This window comes from Ipomoea triloba, chromosome 5 (assembly GCF_003576645.1).
Source record: "Ipomoea triloba cultivar NCNSP0323 chromosome 5, ASM357664v1".
In the NCBI taxonomy this organism is placed as follows: Eukaryota; Viridiplantae; Streptophyta; class Magnoliopsida; order Solanales; family Convolvulaceae; genus Ipomoea; species Ipomoea triloba.
This window is the reverse complement of record NC_044920.1, coordinates 11,394,727-11,412,625: the sequence shown is the minus strand read 5'-3', so window position 1 is coordinate 11,412,625 and position 17,899 is coordinate 11,394,727. Positions and strand designations below refer to the sequence as shown.

The window sequence follows — 17,899 nt, the reverse complement described above, 5'->3', positions numbered from 1 at the left end:
AGTCGAAAAGGCAAAAGGCCAATCATCGAGTTTAAATCTGAGGGAAGCCAATTCGTTGGGTTGTGTTCAACCATAGTCTTCGATAAGTAAAAAGCTTTATCTGGAGTCGGTTGTTCACATAAAAAGATCCCAAGAATTGAGAAAATAAGAGATGAGGTGAGCCGTTTCGCTAGGATTCGGGTACCCATTGCACTGTGTTCGAAAAAGCATGGAGCTCCATGTGAAGTCGGGTGGCTCGATGAGGTTATCCTAGGAAGTGAGAAGAAAAGAGGGACCGCGCTAAGCCAAAAGCGGTGAGTGGTCCATGCCCCTACCCTCATTTATATTTACGTTGGGCTTTGGCGTATAAGGTTGGAAAAGTTGATTAACTAGTGCACATCGTTCCCACTAGCGGGATCGGCTAGAGGCCCTAATTAAATGGAAGGTGAACCAAACTTTGGAAATGCATGCTTGCGAATGGTGTGAGAAGTGCGATCCTTTATTTTACTTGTTTATCTACGAATGGTTTTTATTTCCCAAAAATATTTCTTGAGTTGATGATATCTGACCAAAATCCTTTGTAGATAACACAAAAGATTTCTCCCGTTTCAACAGTCTTAGACACCCATCATTTTTTATTTGCCAAAAGCTTTGTTTTGCATGAGAAGGTATCTCGAAGACTTATGTGCTTAAATAGTATATTGTCTTGCTTGAGGGCAAGCAAGAAGCAAAGTGTGGAAAATTTGATAAGCCTCGAAGATACCCATAAATTGAGTACATACTAGGGTGTTTCGTCACGCTTTTAGCATCCTTAAATGATGAATTATGATCATAAATGCTTTAAATTCACTAACCAATACACAAAAGCTACTTTTAGCCTAAAGGAGGTGAAACATGAGTCCCGGGAGCCAATAGGAGCGAAAACTGAGCTTAAGGAACAAACCAGGCAAGATCGGAGCCCCGAAGGACCCAAGAATACTGCCACACGCGTGTGAGTGCGCGTGACCGCAATCCAGTAGCCTCCCACGCACGCTCACACGTGTGTGGAGTGGCGTGGAGACTGCAATGCGCGAAAATTCAATAGGGTTGCTTTTCGGAGACTATTTAAACCCCCTTGATAGATTTTCAGAGGAGGTTCCCCCAATTTTAGAAAACTTTAGATCATTTTAGGAGTAGTTTAGATAATTTCCATTGTAGAAGACAACAAGCTTGGATTGAAGGATCACTTCATTCTAGGTGATTTCTATTACATTTATATTATATTTTATTATCTTGTTCTTGGATTAAATTAGCTTTTGTTTTGAATTTCATATCATGAGTAGCTAGTTTAATCTATGGATTTGGATTGTGTGAAGATATGTTGCTAGTGTGATGCTCTTATATCTATTTTTGGATCTAAATGCTTAGATTGTTGGATTATCTATTCTTGTCTATGGATTGTTGTTTTGATGATATCTTGTTTGGATTTGGCCGATCTAGATGAGAGATTGAGCTCTTGACTCTTTCATGTCTTTGATTAGAGTTAGGATTGAAGCTTTGTAGCAATCATATATCCTATGGACTTCTTAAGAATAGTAGGAGAGTGTGTAGGTTAAGTGTTTGATAAAATTCCTCTTAGAACTTTTCATGCTTGAAGGCATGCCTAAGTCAAAGAAGCCTTAGTACACAAAGGTGGAAAACGACTAAGAACACACACTCTTGAATAGCCAACATCTTTGTCTTATTTATCCATTACCTTAGACACACCAAGATGCAACATAGATGAACACTATCCAATCCTACCCCTTTTACATATTTCCAATCTCTTTACTTTACCATTTACTTTCTCAAACCAAACCTTATGAACTCCTTTCACTCACAAATCACCATTCACCACACTCAAATCCCTTACATGACTCAATCAAGTAAACACCCGAATTCTTGACACACCTCCACCTCCTTCCTTCGAGACCGACACTCGGGGAGTCACTGACTTTCCGTTTTAACACAAACATATCTTTTGACGATTCAACCACTACCCATAAACTGCACAAACGTCAGCAGTACATTCCTAAACCCAAAGAGGAATGGGGTCCAGAAGATCATACACGAAATAACTTGCACAACATTGCGAAGGATATTTTGTTCAAAGCCATTGATGATGCAACTTTCCCGAAAGTCCGAAAATGCAAAACAACGAAAGAAGTTTGGGAAGTTCTTATCAAGATTGGCGAAGGAGACGAACAAGAGAAAGATAATAAGCTTACCATAGCATTAAAGAAATTTGAGGATTTCAAAATGCTAAGTGGTGAATCTATTGCCTATATGGAAGTAAGATTTATTAAAATCTTGGGAGAAATTACAGATCTAGGCAAAAAGATAGATCAAAAGGAGATATCGCTCAAAATCCTATGAGGATTACCGTCAAACTGGGATATGAAGGTCACGGCTATGAGAGATCATAGAGATCTAAAAACAGTGTCAATCGACAAACTTTTTAGTGATCTAAAGGCGTACGAATTCGAAATGAAGTCAAGGATGGAAGAAGAACGCGAAGAGAAAAATGCCGCACTCGTTGTCGAACAACCATCCACGTCAAGGTCAGTTGAAAATTGTGAATTATTATCTAACGAAAATTTTGCTTTGTTTGTTAGGAAATTTAAGAAATTTATGAACAAGAAAAATACAAGCTCAATGAGAAGACCCAGACGAAGCAACCCAGAAGAAGTTTCGAATTTATGTACAATTGTAGAAAGTCTGGACATTTTATGGCTGAGTGTCCCTATCCCAAGGTGAGCAATACCCAAAATGATATTGTGCAGGAAGAGGCTAAGACATAGGATAGAAAATTCAAAAAGGATAAGAGAAAAGCCTTGATTAGTAATCCCTTGGAATCAAGCATGTCAGAAGAATCTTCAAGTGATGAAAGTGACAACTCTAAGGATGACAATGCATTATTTTGCATGAGTAATTCAAATGAGTCAACCTGTGAGGACAAGTGCTTAATGGCGCACGATTTGGAGGAAGAAGATGAGGTAACATCTAAATCATTTAATTCTGTGAGTTCTAATTTTTCGAAAGAGTCTATCTCTCATTTAATGAGGGAATGTCAAACCGTAATGGACACTCACTCTCAACTCGAAGAGTGAAATAAATTTTTGATTCTTGAAAAAGATGAAATAAATGAAAAATTGCAATATGCTCTATCCGAGGTGAAAGAATTGAATGCCAAAATTATTTGTCTTCAAGAAGAGTGTAAATCGAGGGAAGTGAGAGAATACAACTTAAGGGAGGTCATTGCAACATTTACTCACTCGTCTAAAATAATGGACAAAACGGTAAATATACAAAAATTGCCAAACGATAAAATCGGACTCGGTTATGATCCGTCGTGTTCTCAAGCCTCTATCAAGTTGACCAATTCAACTACTGCTTTAAATGATAAAGTGCATGTGATAAAATTTGATAAAAGTCAAGATAGCACAATGAGACAAGGAATTGGGTATCAACCTATTGCCAAAAATAGCACTGTACGGCCGAATGCTCAAAAACACAATTTTTCGCCAAGACAATCTATCAAAAGGCATGAATTTAATTATTCAAAAAGATACTCCAATGAGTTAAGTGCAAAAAGACCACATTGGAAAATGGAGAATTTCCAAATAGTGGAGTTAGGAGATTTTATCTTACAGACTCATATTGGTTTGAAAATATTAAACCTTGGATTAGACCGAGAGTTAATAAATTCAAACAATATATTTCCAAGTGCCAAAAATTAGATTAAATTTTCAAAAACCGGCACCGAAAAAGTTTTCAAAAATTAGTTATGATTATAAGGTTAACAATGGTTACAAATCACCTATTCTTGGTTCTATGAGAACAAGGTGGATTTGGGTACCAAAAATCACTAACCCCCCAGGACCCAAGCAAAACTGGGTACTTAAAAATGTTTTAATATTTTGAAGGAAGTTTGGTACTTCGATAGTGGATGTTCACGGCACATGACTGGAAATAAATCTAGTCTTGTAAATTTCAAATCCATCGAAGGACCAAAAGTCGTATTCTGAGGAAACGATCGATATGGTTCAACAAAAAGAATCGGAACAATAGTACGAAATGATTGAAAATAGAAGATATATCCTATGTGGAAGGTCTAAAATTCAACTTGTTGAGTACAAGTCAATTTTGTGACAAAGGATATCTAGCAGAATTCTTCAAAGACAAATGCCAAGTGAAGAATGAATCAACCGGAGAAGTCGTACTTGAAGGAAAAAGAAAGAAGAATATGTATGTTGTGAACTGGAGCACAACAAAAGATACAGTATGCTTAATGGAAAATAATTCAAGCATCACTAGTTGGGAATGTCACAAGAAGTTAAATCATTTGAACTTCAAGACCATCAACAAGCTAGCAACGAAAAATCTAGTCAAAGGACTACCCAACATCACGTACAAGAAAGATCAAATTTGCGATGCATGTCAAAGAGGGAAGCAAATCAAATCATCGTTCAAGTCCAAAACTCACGAATCAAGTTCAAGACGTCTTAGTCTACTACACATGGATCTATTTGGTCTAGTAGACCCAGTAAGTATGAGTGGTAAGAAATATACACTTGTTGTTGTTGATGATTTTTCCAGGTACACATGGACAATATTTCTCAACAAAAAGAATGAAGTGGAGAAAAAGCTACCAGAACTACTCAAGCAACTTCAAAATGAAAAAGAAGCCAAAATAGTCAAAATCTGTACCGACCAAGGTATAGAGTTCGTGAATGGTGTGATTCAAGCTTATTGCAATTCTCAAGGAATTGTACATCAACTATCAGTTGCAAGAACGCCGCAACAAAACGGTGTAGCCGAAAGAAGAAATAGAACGCTTAAAGAATCCGCACGAGTCATGATTACGGCCGCCAACCTACCGAAACGTTTTAGGCAGAAGCTATCAACATTGTTTGCTATACTCAAAATAGAAGCATGATTCACAAGCTGCACGACAACACGCCATATGAACTTTGGAAAGGGAGAAAACCTAACCTTATTTATTTTCGTATTTTTGGATGCAAATGTGTTGTTCTTATTAATGGTAAAACACATCTAAAAGCATTTGATGAGCGTGTAGATGAAGCAATATTTTTGGGATATTCTTCCACCAGCAGAGCATTCAGAGTATTCAATAAATCAACAATGGTTGTAGAAGAATCAATACATGTTGTATTTGATGAATCAACAAAAAGCAAGGAAGCAGATGTCTCGAAAATTGGTAAAAATGTACCAAATAATTTATTTGAGACTAATGATTCATCTGAGATTGAGATCTTGCAGGGAATAAGTGATTTGGAACTAGATAATTCCAAAATTGGTGAAAGGAACGTGACACTCACTAGGGGAGATGAGGCTAACTCTCTAAATGAAGAAATTCATGTCGGTGAGGCTAACCTCATTAATGAGACAAATTTTGAGGATGAGGCTAACCACATGAATATTCAAAATCCTAGAAGTGAGGATGAGGCTGACCAAGCTATTCAAGAAGAAATCACACGTGCCAGTCAACCTCTACCCACTACCAACGTCCAGGAGATTTTTCAACTAGATAGAAAATGGCTAAGGAGTCATCCACAAGATCTTATTATTGGAAATTTGCAAGAAAGCGTGAAAACAAGATCAGCTGCACGAGACACTTTATTTGCGTGTTTTCTATCCCAGATTGAACCGAAATAAATAGATGAAGCTGGATCGAGGCCATGCAAGAAGAGCTAAATCAGTTTACAAGAAATGATGTATGGGAACTTGTTCCTAGACCAAAAGATCATAACGTTATTGGAACGAAATGGGTCTTTAGGAACAAAGCAAATGAAGATGGAATCATTGTTAGGAATAAAGAAAGGCTAGTTGCAAAGGGCTATTCACAAGAAGAAGGAATTGATTTTGATGAAACATTTGCCCTAGTTGCACGACTCGAAGCAATCTGAATTTTTCTAGCCTATGCAGCGTACAAGAATTTCACGGTCTACCAAATGGATGTGAAAAGTGCATTTCTAAATGGACTACTTGAAGAGGAAGTCTATGTTGAACAACCACCCGGTTTCGAGGTAAAAGGTGATGTTGATAAGGTCTATAAACTAAAGAAGGCATTATACGGGTTAAAACAAGCACCGCGAGCTTGGTATGACACCCTATCAATGTTCTTAATTAGTTGTGGTTTCACCAAAGGCCTTGTTGACAAAACTTTATTTAGAATTCAAGAAAATAATCATATTTTATTAGTACAAATTTATGTTGATGATATTATATTTGGAAGTATTGATAAATCTTTGTGTGAGAAATTTTCTAAGCTTATGCAGAATAGATTCAAAATGAGCATGATGGGTGAATTAAATTACTTCCTTGGACTACAAGTCAAACAATTAAAGGAAGGAATTGTTATCAACCAAGCCAAATACACAAAAGATCTCATCAAGAAATTTGGCATGGAAGGAAAAGGTTCAGACAAAATACCTATGAGTACAGCACTGAGACTGGACAAAGACGATGAAGGAAAAAATGTCGATCAAACGAAATATCGAGTAATGATTGGATCTCTACTATACCTCACTGCGAGTAGACCCGATATATCTTACTCAGTGGATGTATGTGCTAGATTCCAATCACAGCCAAAAGAAACTCATTTTCAAGCTACCAAGAAGATTATCCGTTATCTCAAAGGAACTATCAATGTGGGATTATGGTATCCCAAAGAAGGTAATTTCGAACTAAGAGGATTTTCAGAAGCAGATTTTGTAGGGTGCAAAATAGACAGAAAAAGTACCTCAGGAACGTGCCAGTTCTTAGGGGGAAGATTGGTCTCTTGGTTTAGCAACAAACAAAACTCCATTGCAACAAGCACAACCGAAGCAGAATATATCGCAGCAGGGAGTTGTTGTGCGCAAATCTTATGGATGAAGCAACAATTAAAAGATTACGGGATTAATTGAGATGACGTTAGTATTTTCTGTGATAATACTAGTGCAATTGTGATTACCCAAAATCCAGTGCTTCACTCGCGTACCAAACACATTGACGTGAGACATCATTTTATCCGAGACCACGTTGAAAAGAAGAATTTAAAGATCGAGTATATACCCACAGAAAATCAAATTGCTGATATTCTCACGAAGCCTTTGTACGAATCAAGATTCAATACGTTAAGGCACGAGATGGCTATGATCGAAATGAGCTAAGTATCAATATTCTTTATCTCTTAAGCTCATGATTTATTTTAATTGTGCATGCTTTACGATTTCTACATGATTTTTACGTATGCATGTTCAATAATTTGTGATTTAAATTGCATAGTTGTTTAATTTCGTACGTATGCATGTGTTGTAATTTGTGGATTATCCTTGTTACGTACGTATGTATATTTGCAACCATATTTGCTTATTTGTTTATTTATGTACGTTTATGTGGTTAATGCATGTAACTTTTATCTGTGTTTTAATCATTAAGCATGCTAGCCACCAGTTCATTATTTGTGTTACTCTTAGTAGGTAGATAAAATATTTGCTCAGTATTTAAAATTGTTCTACTTGCCATGCATGACTCATGGGAAATGGTTTTACGTGTTTTGTCTTCATGCATTTGGATTTGAGATTACTTCTTGTGGTAGATTTCACATTTTTCTACTGATAGAAATTTACATTTCCTAGGACTGCTATCTGACAAAATTTGTTGACTTACTTATCTGATTGCATTTACTTTTTGAAAGAATGTTTCCTAATTTGTCAGCTTTAAATTTAATATGTGATTTGATGCATCCCTACCTTATAAATGCATTGAATTTCCATATCCATTTTTGGCAAGATGAGCAATTTCAAACACTACCTCATTTGACCGTATTGCCCCTCTACTTTTTGAATCCAAACCTTAATGACAAGGGCATATTGGTAGTTGGGCACCTAATTTTTGACCTATAAGAGTGATTGATTCCCACTCACAATTTTAAACCTAAAAGCTAAAACCCTTCACATTCCCAAAATTATCCCACCCGTCGTCCTCAAGAGCCAACTACAATCAAAATTTCATCCAAAAATTTCGAACACTCTAGTCACATGAAAAACGTGACATCAAGGAGCAATGTGTCACATGAAGCAAGTATTGATGTCTTGCAAGAATGCCTACACACTCTAGTCAATATTGTACAAGGATTAGAAAAGAAGATGGAGGAGATGGACGCAAGGCACAAGGCCGATTCAATCCTTATCAAGGAAATGAGATCGCAACAAAAAGGGGACATGGTGATGTTCAAGAAAATTTTCGATGCTACCAAAAAGGGGGAAGAAATGATACCGTCTCATTTTGGTGGATCATCTTCGCAGGGGGAATAAGAAGGGGTACCACCTACGTTTCAATTTGTTATTGATTTTTTAGGTACACTCGTGTGCGTTGATGAAAATAGAGTGATCAAAATGTTCAAGATTCACCTACCCAAAGGAACGATACTCACTGAAGGAAGGACTCTAAAAGAATGTGCTCAATGGTACACTAGATGTAGTACCCCGTAATTTCGTTCAAGCCTTGAGACCGGTAATTATTTCCACCAGGCAATTTATTTGATTTAATTGGGCTAATATTTCCAATTGATATACATATACATTTTATTCTGAAATTAATTATTTATTCTAAGGCCCAAGTCTTGATTTAATTCTTGTAAGGGATTTATTTAAATTTGGATCCTTACAATTCTTATAAGTAAGAGTATTTTTATAATGGCCCAATATATATATTTATTCTTAAAGGATTAATTCCCTACTAACTAGTAGTATAATAAATAATGTGAGACCCATTTTTATAAGGGCCCATTATTTCATGTCTTACCCTAGTTGATACATACATGATATATGTAATGATCTTTCCCTACTAATATAAAAGTCTTGTACTTACAACCCTACTTCTCTTTTCAATTTACTGAAAATATATTTCATCCTACTCCTCTCACCTCTAAAGAACCCTAAGTAAATCCTACACTTTCATCTTCAAGATTCAAGACCAAGTTTGCTCTTTTAGGATTGATAAGGCTTGGGTAAGTGTTCATCTTTAGGAATATACCTTGCATCATGTTATTTTCATAATCTTTATACAAGTTCTTATGTTGTTCTTTTTGGGATCTTTTGGGAAAAGGATGATCAAGGTGGAGCTGAAGCTTTGTAAGGAGGTTTGAGAGTTCTTGGGTGAAGTGTGCTTCAAGAGGTAACCATTATGTCCACTAAAACCTATTTTTACACTCTTAATCTATGATATTATTTGGTGTATTGGAATCCTGAGAAATTCTTTGTTGCTTAGCCTATTTTTGGTTGTCTGTGAAGTTATCTTGATGGATTTATGAACTTGTGTTCTTGATCCTTTGTATCTTGATGTTTATGGATATTTATTGGTATGGATTCCATGTTTATTTGGCTTCTGGGAGTTGTAATCTAAACAATCTGATCCTATTTTTGTATTCTGGAATGGACATTGCGTATTCTATCTTGAGTCTGTGATCTGAGGTTTAGGTTTGCCCTTGCGGAGTACCCCAGCGGTATAATGTGTCCCGCTGGAGTCTTCCGTAAGTGGGTCACGGTGAGGGACGGTGGAAGAGAGGGTTCCGTCAAGGTGGTCCGCTCACTTCTTGCGGAGGAAAGTGGCAGAGGGCGGAGTTTCGTTTGGGGGTTCCGTCTGTTCTACTGAGATTCTGTTCCAGTGAGTTGTTCTGTGATCTGTTGTTTGGTTGTTTCCCCTTTTGTTCTGGATTTTGTTGGAGTAATTAGTTGGGTATTTTACCATGTTTTTGGAGTATTTATTCACATATCCTGGTTCATTATTTGAGAGTCTTGGTTAGTTGAATCCTTGATTATATTACCTGGGAGTTGGTTGTGTTCATAATCTGAGATGAACACTGCGAATGGTTTGTTCTTGGGTTGAGTCTGAGGTTGGATGTGGATGATGGATCTTTGAGTATCTTTGGGGTGTTTGAGGGTGAATTAATCGTGGGCACTATTTGCCTCTATGTATTTGGGCACTATTTGCCTCTATGTATTTGGGCACCATTTGCCTCTGTGTATTTTGGGCACTACTTGCCTCTGTGTATTTGGACACCATTTGCCTCTGTGATTGGGCGTCGTTTGCCTTTGTGCTTGGGCTTATGCCTCTGTGAACTGAGTTCGGGTTTGGTGATATGTATGAGGAATGGTATTTTGGTTGGAGGGTAAGGGTTAGTGCTTATCCTTGGGTTGAGGTATGTTTTGTTTCTTATTTGATTCTTGAGTTGTATCATATATCGTTGATTATCAGTTATTCCTTGATATATTGCGGTTTGGTTGTTTCTTATGAGTATTCTGTTGAGTTTATGATTCTTTTGATATTCCGTTATAGACTTGTTGTCTTGTGCAATTGTGTTGGTTATTGGTATTGTTGGAAAGTCTTGGTTTATCCTGTATTCAGCTTGTTGTTGTTGAGTATCCGATTTAAATACTGAACAGTTCGTTGGTGTATATATTCTATATGGGTGTGTAAACCTATTTACAAACTTACTATATATGTATTTCCTTGCGGGTGTGAATGGTGGTTGCTTAGCAGTCTTTTGCTAATGGTTTCTTACATGTTTTACAGGTATGGATAAGTCTAAGCGAGAGCGCGTTAGAGCTTACCGATATGAGGATGCTTAGACTTAGTTTATGATGTTTTAGACTTGTGTTTTGGGCCTGTGTGCCAATGATGAGATTATATACTCTTGTTTAGATTTTGGTTGTTTTGACAATGTTTGAGGATTTATATTTATGCAGTTCAGTTTGAGTTTTGGTTAGCCTGTGCATCTAGGCCGTGTTTTTCTTACCTAGATGTGGCATGATACCCCTTAGGTTATAAATCACTTCCACTATGTTATGTTTGATAGTTGAGATAGGCAACTTTTGTGTTAAAGTTTAGCTATCTCGGCTTGTGAAAGGTTGGGGTGTCACACTAGAGGAGTGTTCCTCACTAGTGATCCAAAGGAAGTCATCGAGCACTATATGGAAGGAGAGTCAATGAGAAGTTCCTACACGATGATTGTAAAGGTAACTTCAAGAAGCTTAGAGCTAGAATTAATGATAGGATTGGACTTTATTGATTGCTAGTTCTAGTTCGTTATGTGCGTACCACTATTATATTTTGCTACTATGGCTTGCTATTTCGTTATTAAATCTAATGGTACAAATTGTTATTGTATAATAGTTATTTCATAGTTGTTTTATTGCTTTATTAATTTTTGGACACAATTGTTTTAATATTGTAACATGCAAGTTGAGGGATAAAAAGAGTTATTGAAAAATGTTAAAATTGAAATTAAAACCTCAAACATTGCAACTTTTAGTACGTGTCTAAATTATAAAGCATGTAGATCAATTAACTATAAACTCGTCAAATTGGCTAGTCAAAATAAAATTAGAAAAATGAAAAATCAATTTTTGATTGGACTAATACAAAATGTTCGGGTATAGGTTTTGGTATCATCAAAAAGGGGGAAATTGTTAGGAATATTGTAATTCTTTTGATGAACCAAAAATGTAATATTAGACCCCCAACTTTATTTTGAGTCTAATATAGGATTACGCCGAGTACAAGCCTAGTCGATTAAGTGGAAATTACAATAGTATAAATTTTTAATTTATACTTGTAAGTCGTTCTCTTCCACTTTACAAATTGAGAAGAATTTGGAAGATTGATCAAGACTTGAAGACATCCCGGAACGTGACAACGGCTCAAATTGCAAGAATTAATTCTTTGGAAGAATTAATTAATTCAAGATGAGAATGTTGCAATTAAAAGTCAAAATTGAAGTCAACCTCAAATGGGTTCTCTCACAAATATTTTAGAGGCTAACTCATGCAATGGAAATATTTTTGGAGATGAAGATGACCTCATGGAGCAAAGTGGCGTGGTCAACCTTGACCGTGTAGAAGTTCAAAGAAGAGGATCACTTGCCTCAAGAATTAATTTGGTGATGAGGATGACCTATTAAACAAATAAGGGAAGGATGACTTTAACAGGATGACTTGGTCATAAGTCAAATAAGAGGATGACTTGGCTATTTTAAATTGAGGATAACTTAGCCGAATTGGAAGTCAAAAATAAGGATGAGGATGACCTAGCCTTTGAAGGTTAAAATTGAGGATGAGGATGACTTGGTTTCAAGGCTAAATAAAAGGGTCAACCACATTATTCAATGAAGAGGATGACCGTGACTTTCAAGAGGATGACTTGCTTGCATTAATTAAAATTGAGGATGAGGATGACCTACCCATTATTCGTGCAAGAAGAAGAATTTCGTATCATCCAAAGGGGGAAGAATTAAAATCCTTTTTGAGGCTGAGTATGGCGTGATCAAGGATAAAAATAGGATGGTCTATTTTTATTTATTCAAAAGGAGTCCAACACTGTGCCAACAACATTTCTAAAAAGGGAAAATATTATTTTCCTAAATATGGCATGAGGATGACTCCAAAAGGTGAATTCAAATATTCTTGCTATATGGAGCTGAAGATCATTATGAGAAAAGTTAGTGTACTTTTCGGTGGCATTAATTATGCTCAAGCAAGAGTCACCAAACAGATATTTCTCAGAGCAACCTGACTTATGGATTATGAACAAAGTCAAGTGTTCACACTACCAAAGTCAATGATGGATGGCTACAAGTAACAAAGAAAATTATGTCAGTGATTGCAGAAGAACGTTGGAGGATTATCAGAAGCAAATATTCAAATTCATCTAACAGAGCCATCAAAGTTGACGAAGAACATCTGAAGGCATTTAATGCTTTGAAGAATCATAACGGGAAAATAGCTAATTTAGCTATATAAACCCAAGAAAACTTGATGACAAGCACGGAAGATAGAGGTTGAAAAGGGAAAAGACATAGAAGAGATATTAGCACTGAATACACAACAAGTGAGATCAGATTAGAAAGTGCTAAGTATTGAGCTAAAAATGAGAGAAATCAAGTCTTAGAAAGAAATACTCTTATTTCTTGAAAGAAAATTGTAAGAGTGTAGCTTTGTGCAAAACACTCGGGGGGAAACTAAGTGTAGCTGGATGCAAAACACTTAGTTGATTAGCTTTGTGCGAATTACTCGGAGGAGTGCAGCTTTGTGCAGAACACTCGTAGAGACTAAGTGTAGCTGGGTGCAAAACACTTGGTTGAAAGGCGTAGCTGGGTGCAAAACACTTGGTTGAAGGGCGTAGCTGGGTGCAAAACACTTGGTTGAAGGGCGTATCTGGGTGCGAGATGCTCGTGAACGTAGCTGGGTGCAAGACGTTCGGGTTTGAGTGTTGCTGTAGGCAAAGAGCATTCGGAGTAGAGGAGTGCTAGAAGAGCACTGATTCACTATTGTATCTGGGTGATTGAAGATAGTGGAATCTCTCCTTGGAGGAAAGAAAAAGTGGCGTAGGAGGATTACATCACCTCCGAACCACTATAAATCCCTATGTCATTTACTTTATCAGCTCACATATCTGCTTGCATATTTATCCATCTGAGCATTACATGCATTGCATACTTTGTCACATTAATTGCTAGGAACTTTATTGATTCACGTGACATCATATTTGCATGCAAGATTTATTTCCTACTCAACCTCATCAAGCTTATATTTGTTGTTATGCTACGAACCCAACTATTCATTGCGTATACTATTTGATCTGGGTTTGATAGTTCCCACGTCTGCATGCGAGCCAAACTTTACATACTCATTATTTGAGTTATTGACGTTTCTAACATGTTGCATGTCGTGAAGCTCTTCATTTTTACGTAACTTTGTTCATAGCACTTTACCGTATTATTATTTTCGCTGTGCAATTCAAGTTGAATTTATTCACTTGAATTCTCTCTGTTAAAGTGTTATAATATTTTTGAAAAATAAGAAAAGTCTATTCCCCCCCCCCCCCTCTAGACTTTTCCCGACCCTATCGGGACCAACACCTTTTGATGTTCAAAAGGACATATTGACTAAGACTGTGCTAGATGAAACTGTTGACTTTCCAATTTTGAAATCTATGAATTTGCCTAATAAAGCTAACCAGTATTTTGCAATTAAGGGGTTGGATTCTGCAGAAAAAATAAGTTGGAGTTTGATAAACTTCAAAAGAAGAATCTTTCGAATGGCATTGATCATAAAGTAGGTTACGTTATTTGTTTCATTCCAAAATTGCAGGGCTAGTTGAGAATTCCTTGCAAGGGGAATTTAATTATGGAGGACTCTCTTTATCATATTTTCTTTCATCCCACAACATTGGGGACGATATGATGTTGGAAATAAGTGTGGGGAAGGGGTTTCTCCTAAAATTCACAAAAAAAAAAAACAAAATTTTTATTTTTCTTATGTATATTTTTATGAACCTTTTTATTTTAAAATTCTAGCATTAGCTTGAGCTTTTACCTTGTGGATATTTTAAATAGTTGGTGATGAAAGTAATGCAAATTTTGTTAACTCTTAGGGTGTATATTGCATGTGGTTAATTGTTAATTCTTTCTTTATTTTTTATAAAATAATTTTATCGAAAAAAATTCAAAGATAAAATAAAAAACAAAAAACAAAAATAGAATTTTACAATCGCAAAAGCACTTATATGTTTTATCCTTTTCTTTGCTAGGTTTACATGTTGGTTTCACTTTATATACCCTTTTTCAAATTCCTAAACAATTATTTAATGCTAGAAATTGTGGTGTAATGTGATGATTTCAATGATCACTTTATGGCATTAGTGAGGTGAAAAATATTTAAAAAAATATGTGAAAAAAATATTTATAAAAAATGAGAGTGTTTGTTTATTTATTTTTGCAATAAATTCAAAGATTTTTGCAATAACCGACGTCGTATGCAATTTCATTTTTTCTAAAAGAATTTTTAAATCATATTTATTATATATGACGTCTGTTGAAGTTATTACTGAAGTCGTAGGGCTTATTCCAAAGATTGAAAAACCCAGTTGTGTTGTCGACACAGTCACACAGAAACCCACCCCTCCATTTTCTTCTCTTCTCTCTGCCTTACCGCCGCAACCAACGTCTCCATCCACCTTCCCTTCGCAACCAACGGCGCCATCCACCTTCTTTCTCCTTCCTCTCTCTGCCTTACCGCTGCAACCAACGCCTCCATCCACCTTCTTTCTTCTTCTTCTCTCCACCGCACAGCCTCACCCGCTCACTGCCGCACTCCCGCTCCGCCCCGCACAGCCTCACCCGCTCACTGCCGCACTCCCGCTCCGCCGCCGATCTACCTTCCCGCTCACTGCCGCACTCCCGCTCCGCCGCCGATCTACCTTGTGAGTTTTTGTATATTTTATGAAATATTGTTTCAATTTTTGAATTTTTGGGAGTTGACAATAATTATTTTATTACATTTGAAATTATTGATTAATGTATTTCGTATTTTAGGGTTTATTAGGTATACATTTTGAATTTTATAAATTACTTGTATATATATTTTGAATTTTTAGAATTATTTTATATATATATATATATATATATGTAATTATTGTATAAATTAGGTTTATTAAATATTATTGTACTCATGTATGCACACATATGACAGAAATGCGTATGTTCCTAGTATCTGTGTTACTAATGTTATTTGATTCTTGCGTGGTATTTGTATTTGCATAGATATAAAATTTCTCAAGTTAGGAAAATCATAAAGGGGACATTGGCATGTGCTATATAATGGTTTGGCCAAGATGTGGTTTTTAGTGCTAGCTCAATGTTCAGCTAAACCATATTGTTTCCCGCACCTATGCAATTCTAGAGTACTTTTTTCTAAGCAAATTAACTTCTTATATTTTGTGGTGTTTAGACAGCAGGAATGTTATTTTTTTATTTCTATGCTTTTGAAATTCATGTGCTGTAAACCTGTAATTGGAGATTGTGGCATCATCCATTTTATTTCTCTGTATTTTGTTCCCATTTTCTAATTCCCAGATTAGAGTAAAGAGATCAATTCATAACAACTGTTCAATTACTCTAATTTGTGCTTTCAATTAAAACTATGTTATTTTATAGCAAAATTTACATTCCTTTATGGCAGCTTTTGTACCTGTCATCATTGTTGTTGCTCTTTTATTTCTGTCTTTTTATCTTTTTGGAATCAAATAATAGTATTGTGTTTTAGAAGTGGTGGCACCAAGACAGTGCCCTGAGAAGTTTCTGATTGGTGGAAAATCTAGCGCTAACATAAATAAGTTGGTATTAATGAATGGCTTAAGGAAGTGGCTGAAGCTCAACAATGGAACTTTTGCAAGTAATTTTGTGCCACTTTGACTTTATAATTACTTTTTGAGTTTTCCAGTAAAAACTAAAATGAAGCATCTGTTCAAATTAAATAATCTTTTACGAAACATTATCAGTATTTATGAGTCCTTACTTCTACTTATGTTAAGAAATTTTCTTTTTCTTTCTTATGGTTGTCCCACTTTGATGTGATCTAAAAATTGATGACACCATGACACACCTGCAATGCAAGTAATGCTATGTGACCTGCAATGCAAGGGAGAGTATACAAATGTGAGTCTGCTAGCTACTCCTATTTTATAGTTATTATTGAAGGAACACAGTAACAGTACTCACTATACATTTGCATGACTTACTTTCTACAAGTGCAGTGAAGACCATGGATTTCAAGTTCTTGCTGTTAAGATGCTGACATGGCAGAGGTTTGTCATTTTAGAACCATGGATTTTGCTTTCTCTCCAATTCAATCAATTGCCATTGATGTCATTACTCATGTGGTTTTTGTTTGTTCTTTCTTTGCTGTTATCTTGACAATGAAACTTAAAGAAGTGATGAATTTTTGTGTAAACAGGGAGTGCTCAAAACTGATGATTTCTTTCCATCACAGGCAGCAACTGGGTATTTTTGATTGAAGTTGAATAAGTATTTGTCTTTCCTCAGATTCTCGAGTTATTAAAACCATTTGGAATTGATTAGAAATCACTCGTGCCTATAAATATGCGTCCCATCTAGTCATATAGCTGGTAGTGATTTAGCTTGATATTCTGTAACCATTCAGGATTTTGTAGTAGTTTCTTGTTGAAGCATCAAAATTAGGTACTCATACACTTATGTTGCTTGATTGATCAGGCAAGGTTTTGTTTGTATTGGCTTTTTGTTATTGGATTAGTTCATGAATAGAAGGAAAAGCAGTTGTGGATATGATGAAATATCAACTTGCTTAAATTAGCTTACTAATTATTATTTATTACTTTTCAACATTATTACAGATAGTGGAGAGAGTTGGTTCATTGAGCTACAATCAACAACAGATTGATGAAGTTAGAGACACATGGGCCAAGTACTTCATTGATGATGGATTAATACATTGCATTAGTATGTGAAATAGTAATTGATGTATTGCTTTTATTGCTTTTGGTACAAAGTTTGAGATAAGATTATGGTTTGTATTAATTAATATAGATAATTTTTGATGAACTTGTATTATTAATTATTATCAATTGTGAGATTTATTGCTTTTATTAATTTTGATATTATACATATAAATTGTATAGGTTTTGAATGTGATTGAGATTGCTATATATATTTGAGCAGGTTTTGGGTGTAAATAGAAAAATAAAATGAATATTTAAAAAAAATTACCCTACAACGTCGGCTAGTCTTATTAGCCGATGTTGTAGGGTAATTTTTTTTGTTTATAAATTACCTACAACGTCGGCTATTTGTAAATAGCCGACGTTGTAGGGTATTTTATTTGTTTTTAAGTTACCTACAACGTCGGCTATTTGTACATAGCCGACGTTGTAGGGTATTTTATTTGTTTTTAACTAACCTACAACGTCGGCTATTTGTAAATAGCCGACGTTGTAGGATATTTTATTTGTTTTTAAGTTACCTACAACGTCGGCTATTTGTAAATAGCCGACGTTGTATGTGTACCTTACAACATCG

The 17,899-nt window shown here is 35.7% G+C and overlaps 1 long non-coding RNA gene across 1 annotated transcript; it reads left to right on the top strand.

The window, feature by feature from the left end:
- The first annotated feature begins 15,232 nt into the window (after positions 1-15,232).
- LOC116020838 lies at positions 15,233-17,486 on the top strand. Its single transcript, XR_004098855.1, has 4 exons — positions 15,233-16,501; positions 16,600-16,650; positions 16,800-16,870; positions 17,218-17,486. It is a non-coding gene; the product is annotated as an uncharacterized LOC116020838 (long non-coding RNA).
- Positions 17,487-17,899: the final 413 nt, after the last annotated feature.